General features: G+C 40.3%; 1 pseudogene; it reads right to left on the bottom strand.

The window, feature by feature from the left end:
* Window positions 1-322: 322 nt before the first annotated feature.
* Window positions 323-439, bottom strand: LOC120610165 (uncharacterized; annotated as a pseudogene).
* Window positions 440-7843: the final 7404 nt, after the last annotated feature.

Here is a 7843-nt window from a genome sequence, read left to right as displayed (position 1 = left end):
TGCACTGAAGATGTTGACCAGGGCTTTGTCCTCTGAAGACTTAACTGAGGCTGAAGAATCTGCTTCCAGCGTGGCTCACTCACATGGCTCTTGGCAAGAAGCCACAGCTTCTCATTGGTTGTTGGCAGGTGACCTTAGTTCCTCACTATGTGGGCCTCTCCATTGGATTGCTTACATGTTCTCTTAACATGACAGCTGGCTTTATTTATTTATTTATTTATTTATTTATTTATTTATTTATTTAGGCAACCCTTGGTTGACCTCACAGATTGCAAGGACCTTGTCAGCTTACAATCTCTTATTTTTTTATTTTATTTTTTTATGCCTACAGCACCTGGTCTTTCTAGCTAGTCTCCCATCCAAGTACTAACCAGGCCCGACCCTACTTAGCTTCCGAGATCAGACGGGATCAGGCTTGTTCAGGGTGGCGACGGCTGGCTTCTTGAACAGTGAGTGATCTGAGAGAGAGCAAGGAGGAAGCCATAGTACCTTTTATGTTGAAGTCTTTGTAAGACAAGGTCACGTCTGCCATTTTCTCTTCATTAGAAATGAGTTGCTGAGTTCAGCTCACACTCACCGGGAGGGGAACAAAGCACCACTGCTTAAAGGTAGGCATATCAAAGATTTTGTGATTATATAGTAAGACTACTACAGGGGGTTTGAAGGAGAGGTTTCTCTCACTCTGTCCTGAAGGGATTTGCCTTAGGACACCTATCCTTTTTTTATGCAACCAATGTGGGGAGACAAGTGGTTTCTATATGGAAGATTAGAAATCAATTTCTACTTTGCCATTCGGATGGAAAATGTACCTAGACATCTCTCCTCTATTCTGCACCTATCTTTATAGGGCAAGAACTGTGATTCTTGCCAGTAAAAGCCTGCAGTATGCTTTAAAAGACTGTATATTTTATCTTTACATAGAACTGTGCTAACATTGTAGAAGTACAGGCATTCCTGTGCCAACATCTCATTGACATTGGGGTCAATTTGACAATCCTACAGGTATGTCCTTCCTCCTACTCCATTCTGTTATAAACTTGAATGGTCAGGATAATAGATGAGGCTGTGCTTCAGGACAAAGTAGATCTTTAGATACAGTGAAGTTGCCATCTTCAAAAAGCAAAACCCAGTCAAGTAATGTGCAGTCCTGAGTAACTGTTTCTCAATTTGGGTGAGATGTAACAGAATAGAGGCAATTACTCCTTCATCTGAGGAAGGGAAACAAGTGGCACTCAGTTTGGGTATCTAAAAGGAAGATCTGCTGCAATTCCTCATGGGAAGAGCCAGTCCTGGGGACGGGGTAGCCAGGTTCCTGACAGAGAGAAGGAGGTAACTTCCTTCAAGGAAAAAGAGTCGAATTGTATCTGGTTCTGGATCTAATTCAACTTGACTATTTAGCAGTAAAGATAAATTGAACCCACAGAGAAAACTGAAAATAGCATTTTCCTGGCAAGTCCTTCAATGGACTTAGTGTGTTTAGATTTATGAGGGGGTGGATGACCTTCTCTGCCTTGGTTTTTCACATTTTCGTTTTTCCAGGACTGATTTTCCATCTGGCCTAACCAGAACCTAAAGTTGCTGAATCAAACAGAGCCAATAGGTCTGACTTGAGCTGGCTGGAACATGCACAGAACTGGGAAAAAACAAATAAGCTCATTCTGAAAAGACTATCAGGCAGAAGCCTACTCCTCCTCCACTCTGCCTGCCTCAGATCGTGGCCCTGAAGAGAAGACATCCTGTTCTTCCAACTCCAGACACCACTGCCGAAGGAGCAATAGCAGGCTTGGGAGTGTTTCTATCCAAGAAGCTGGCTGTGTGAAGAGGAAGGATAGCATTATTAAGTGCAAGGACACTGTCACATAACACCTGGTTCCCATCCCAGCATCCTGGGGTGCCAAGGCCGGAGAAGGCTGATGTGGTCTAATGGTCTCCAGCAGCCCCAGAGGAAACATGGAGGGCAGTGCAAGTTTCCATACACTGGAGGATTCAGGAGTAGGGCAGCATTGATCAGCCCTGGGGGTATCTGACAGATTGGTAAAGGACATTGAATCAGAAAACAGCAAGACCAAGTGGGGGCCTGAACACTTCTGGAAAGTCAGTAACCAGAGGTGGGAAACATCCCAGGAGAGGGAGACTTTCCAGAATGCCATGGAGGTTCCCCACACCAGGGAGAAGGAAGACAGGATTGAAAATCAGAATGAACTGAACTCTAAGATAAAAAGACAGAAAATACAGAGGCTTTGTAGACATGATTAAGATTGCATGTTGACATTAAACACATTAAATTTCATTATGGAAAATGTTTTATTTCTTGTACGCCCAAGTTTGTGGCTTAAGAAAATTCAAACCTGCTTATAAATGTGCCATTCTCTGTCTCTTCCTATGGTTTCCCCTGTTTTTCATACCAGACAGAGGAAAAGGGCTGTTTGGGGTTAGTGTGTCTCTCAGCAAATGACTACAGCAGAAAATCTTCTACACCAGAGTCTGGAAATATTCTATTTAAGGGGCCAGATAATAAATACTTGAGGCTTTGCAAACTGAACACTCTGTTGCGCTCTCCAACTCTGCCATTGTAGCCCAAAATTAGCCACAGACAATACATAAACGAATGGGCACGGCTGTGTGCCAATAGAACTGTTTTCTTTCTTTCTTTTTTTAAATTAAGTTTATTGGGGTAACACTGGTTAATACAATTATATAATTTTCAGGTGTACATTATCATTTGACATCTGTATATTCTATCCTGTGTTTACCACCCAAAGTCATTTTCCTTCAGCTACCATATATTTGATCTCCTTTACCCACTTCACCCTCCCCCTAAACCCTATATTTGATCCCCTTTACCTCATCTACCTCTCCCCTCCAATCTACCCCACTAGTAACCACTAGTCTATAGTCCTCTGATAACCACTAGCCTATAGTCCATGAGTCTCTGTGATATCATGTGATTTTCAACTTGTTTCTGTCTGGCTTATTTTGCATGATTCCAATAAAATTTTATGGACATTGAAAACTGAATTTCATATAGTTATCATGTGTCACAATATATTTTTATTCTTTTGATATTTTTTTCAAGCGTTTAAAAATGTAAAAGCTATTCTTAGTTCACAGGCCATACAAAGACAAGTAGTGGACTGGATTTGGCCCATCGGCTATTGTTTGTCAATTCTTATTTTAAACTAGTCACTGCTTTCCACACCATAGAAATGATTAATTTATTCAGGTTCATGGCTCTGGGTAAAAAGGTCCAACTTCTTAGGAAAATGCTCAGGTTTACAAAGTCTTCCTGAGAATTCACAGTATTTTTCCCACGGGATTTCCCTGGGAAATGCCCTTTTTACATGGTTTTAAGGCAAGAGGCAAGCTTTACATCTGACTTAGAAAAGCCGCAACTCACATTCAAACTGCTCTATGTTAGCAGAAGCTATCAGCTGGGCTCTAAGCTCCAGGAAGAGAGGGCCTGTGTCTGTTTTTCCTGCAATTGTATTACTGGGGTCTAATGTGGTATCTGACACAGAGTAGGCATTAAATAAATGCCTGTTGATTAAATAATCGAGTGATTGAAAAATTCTTTTCAGCACTTTTCAAAACTGTTTATTCCATCTTACATGAAATATATCACTTTCACTTTGAAAATTCCTATAACAATGACTTAGAATTCAAAAAATCATCATGCATAAACAAAAGATTTTCTTCAAAATTGGACCAAAATTCTATGTCAGTGTGAAACTGCAAAACCATTGTTAGCTCTGTTTAAATGGGGACTTGTGTGCAGTAAGAGCTAAAGAAAAGTAGCTGCAAATATCAGAGATCACCCTTGGTAAGGAAGGTACCACTCTTTGCCTTTCTCCTGACATTAATTTTGACCTATGGAGGTGGCCTCCACCATTATGCCCATGACATGAAAAGCTACCTGGGTAACTTACCAGGGACCATGACATGGGAGGAGCTGATACTGAAAAGCCCTCTGCTTTGTGCTAAATTGGCAGTTCTCTCCCCATTAAGGCACACAACATCTAGGCAGAAGAGAGCAAATTCAGAGAAAAGCACATAGCTTTTAGTTACCTTAATTCAGCATTTAATATGAATAAGCTTCATAGCTCTCCTTTTAAAGTTTTTTTTTTTTAACTTCTACATAAGTTTGCACAGAGAATCATGAGACTGTGAGAGACGTTGGGATGATAACTAATGTATGGTACCAAGAAGAGGCGAAAGAAAAAAGATCAAAGATTAGTATCTCCGAGCTGGGTGGCACCTTGGCACCAAAGCCTGGGAACAGATACTGGCTTATTTGAATAAAAAAAGAGCAGAAATAGCCAAAGATAAGAAATAATTGGCTAAAAGATATAAAGCCATACTTTTGACTGGGATAATAAAGTTTTCCAAGCAGATGTTAGAATAACTGCCTTTTTAAAAAACCACCTCAAAGAAAACTAGGAAATGAGAAGTATTGCTAAATATTTTCCCTCACAGTTCGAATTAAAACATGGTCAGAGAAGAAGAGACCCTTTCCAAAGCCTCAGCGGGATAAATCAGTTGAGTGGGGGCCTTTGTGTTTCACGAGAAGGATGTCAGAACCCATCCCAGGAAGAAGAAAGAAATGTTTGCACTAAAGGTCACTTGAGAACTGTAAAGATAAATGCTGTTTGTAATGACTTAAAAAGGCTTCCAGGAAGGAGAGGAGTCAACTCACTGTTTTAGAATCAATGGAAAAGGAAAAACTCTCCTGGTTGAAAAGTTTCAGAGAATCATTTAGCCATTCTAGAAAGCCTATGAAACTCTGAGGGGAAATAACCCAGGAGTATAAGTATGGAAAAACTGTTATATTGTTGAACTGTTAAAAGTAGGTTGTAAATTTACGTAGGGGTTGGTCATAAAAAAAATAACTTAAACGGTTTCTGATAGCAAACAGAAGGCAAGGACTAACAATCCCTCTACCCTGTTTATCAATTGACCCTGAGAATCCTTAGGTTGTCCAGATATTCATGGCACATGACCTGGGTTCACATTTCAGCTCTATCACCTTCTGATGCTGAGAACTGCTACTCATCATTAAATCTTCCAAAGCCTTAGTCTCCTTGCTAGTTAAGTGACAATAATGGCTGTTTCTTATAGGGTTATGTTTAAATGAGATAGAGTGGACACGTAGTACATGCTCAGTGGATGGCCTTGAATTTGTTGCACTAGCGTCAACTTAGTAGCTAAATAGATTGAGTGCTCACTAGCTCTAAGCACATCATTTACCCTGTCTTGGTCTTCCCAGCAGCCCTATAACCAGAGAGAACTGTTATTCATTTTACGCAAACGAGGAAACTGAGACTCAGAAAGGTTAAGAAACTTCCTCATGGTCCAAGTCGTTAGTAGTCAAACCAGGCAGCCTGGCCCTTACCTGACCTAATGCAGGGGAGAGGGAGTATGGCTGGACTTATTTCTGTTATGACAAAGGGAATGAGATGAGTTTTTCCTTTCTTAGTAGAATAAATAGCTACTGACCTCATTCCAATAAGGAAAGTTAAAGGGAGTGTCCTTAAATATAAAAGATCCGATAATAACTAACACTTTATGATATAGACAGTGTTCGAGATGCTTTATTAAATGGATTCATTAATGTTCTCAACAACCTTATAAGGTAGATGCCACCATCCACTCCACTTTATGGAAGCTCTAAGCAAACATGCGGTAGAATTTGGCTTTGGACAGCCATCGAAGCACCAAGGCCACACCCAACCATCACCAGCACGGCTCTCAGCTTCAGGCTTTCAGTAGCAAGCCACAGGTAATTATTGGTGCTCTCCTGGCAGGGTATTGGGGATGGGAGGAGCAATGCAGCTTCAGAGAGAACTGTAAATTGAATTTGGAAGAAAAATGATATTTGTTGACAGCTTATAATTTAAGTGAGTAGGGACATTTTAACTTAATAATGTCCTACCTAGGGTTCCAAGTTCTTGGACTTCAACAAAGACAATAGCAGAGGTCTGTGAGCTATTTTTAATATTTCAAAATGCCTATTAGTATGTCACTAAAAATATAAAACATAATCTTTGCATATGGTAACAAAGCCTTAAAGAAGAAAACTTTTAGGGAAAGTGTTTTTTCCTAGGTTTGAGGAAGGCTGCAAGGATTCCTAACTCTGCCAACGAGTGAATTTTTGTCCTGTTAGAATTGGAATAATCCTTATAGATGTCAGATTTGCCCTAAAAGAGGAGATAACCCATTATCAAAGAGAATTCAACAAGACTCAGAAACTTCAACAAAGAAGTTACCAGCAGACATGAAAGGCAATTTTGGCCATTTACTTGGAATTGCCAGTCACCGTGGGAGCAGAAGAGGCATTTTTCTGCCAACTGGTTGAAGCTCATGCCAGAATGATCCTGCTGTTTCTTAATTGTCCTAAAAGCTTGTAGCCAGCAATTTCCCTGCCAAGCCTGACCTCACTTTCATGTTTTTATAAAATGCAGATCACAAAGTGTCCCATTCAGAGCGGGAAAACGAGAAATCACTTCCTTGTCCTTACTCTCTTCAGAACTCACTGTCTAATCTGTATAATGTCTCCCTATAAAATAATATATCAGTGGCCATCTCAAAACCTTGGGTATAATTTTTTAAAAAAATTCTTAAGTACCTTCTAATGCATGATTAATACTCATGGCAAACTTAGAAGATAAGGGAGGGGAAAGCAGTGTCCCTCCCATTTATGAGTGATCAGCTAACAGGATTGTGACCGATGCACATAAAAACTCGTGCATGGCATATTAAGTTGTAAATTGCGGATGGACTATAGAATATGCTCTCTCTTTTTTGTAAAAAAAAGAAAGCCATACCGTAACAAAACTGTGTGTGTGTGCACATATGTACTATAGTGTGTGGCAGGGGAAGGGGGACTGTGAAAATGTGGCAAGAAATCTTGCAACATACACTCTAGTATCACCAGTGGTTACCTCCTAAGGTGGGAGTGAGTGAAAGGGGCTATAAATGAGAACATTCACTTTTATATCTATGTACCTTTATGTTGTTTTAATGTTTTACAATAAACATTATTTTTTAAAATTCAAAAATAATTTTTTGAAAAAATTTAGGGTAGATGATAAATGTCCCACCTGAAGAATAAACATGGGTCTTGCCCTCTAAGGACTCAGAGTCCTGTAAAATTGAAAAAGACGATCACTCACTAGATCACCTTAGATTAAAATATACTGATTCTTATCCTCATCGAATAGCTTCCCTGGACAGTGTTCTCTGTGATGCTTCTCTCATCAACTGCCATAGAGTACTTTCACATGAAAGAGAGCTCCAAGTCTTGTGACAAACAATCAAAAAGATAGAAAGAAAAAAGACTCTAATGACCCCTGTGAGACCATGATCCTGGAGCTGCAGCCCTGGTTTTTTTATTTTCTGTCTCCCTTCCTACAAGTTGACCTCTAGTAGCATCACAGTCACGTTGATTTGGAGAAGTGACTACAACAACGTGGGTAGTATCAGGACTTATCTCACAGAAGCCTGGGTTAAGACTAAAGAAGTTTTAAAGACCAGCCTTTCCTAGCCCGGATCTTTTTCTTTCTGGTTCCTTGAGTGTGAATTTTTCTTCTCATTTCCACTTGCTCCTACTTATCTCCAAAAGCTGAAGTTTTTCGCTCAGCTCTCCTCATCCTGAGACAGTTATACCATCTAATCTGCCCTTTAAGAATCACTCCTAGATCCGGGGAGGGTGGGCATCTTGGGTCTTCTGGGACTCAGGAGGCAAGTGTTGATGCTGGTCAGCACACGCCAAAGTTCTCCCCTGAACCAGCTCCTCGTGGCATCATCTTCCATACTTTCTCTTGCTTTTCATGACTCTCTGTTCACC

This window comes from Pteropus medius, unplaced genomic scaffold (assembly GCF_902729225.1).
Source record: "Pteropus medius unplaced genomic scaffold, Ma_sr-lr_union100, whole genome shotgun sequence".
Classification (NCBI taxonomy): domain Eukaryota; kingdom Metazoa; phylum Chordata; class Mammalia; order Chiroptera; family Pteropodidae; genus Pteropus; species Pteropus medius.
Note: the sequence above shows the minus strand (reverse complement) of the source record. Positions and strands in the feature narration are given on the sequence as shown.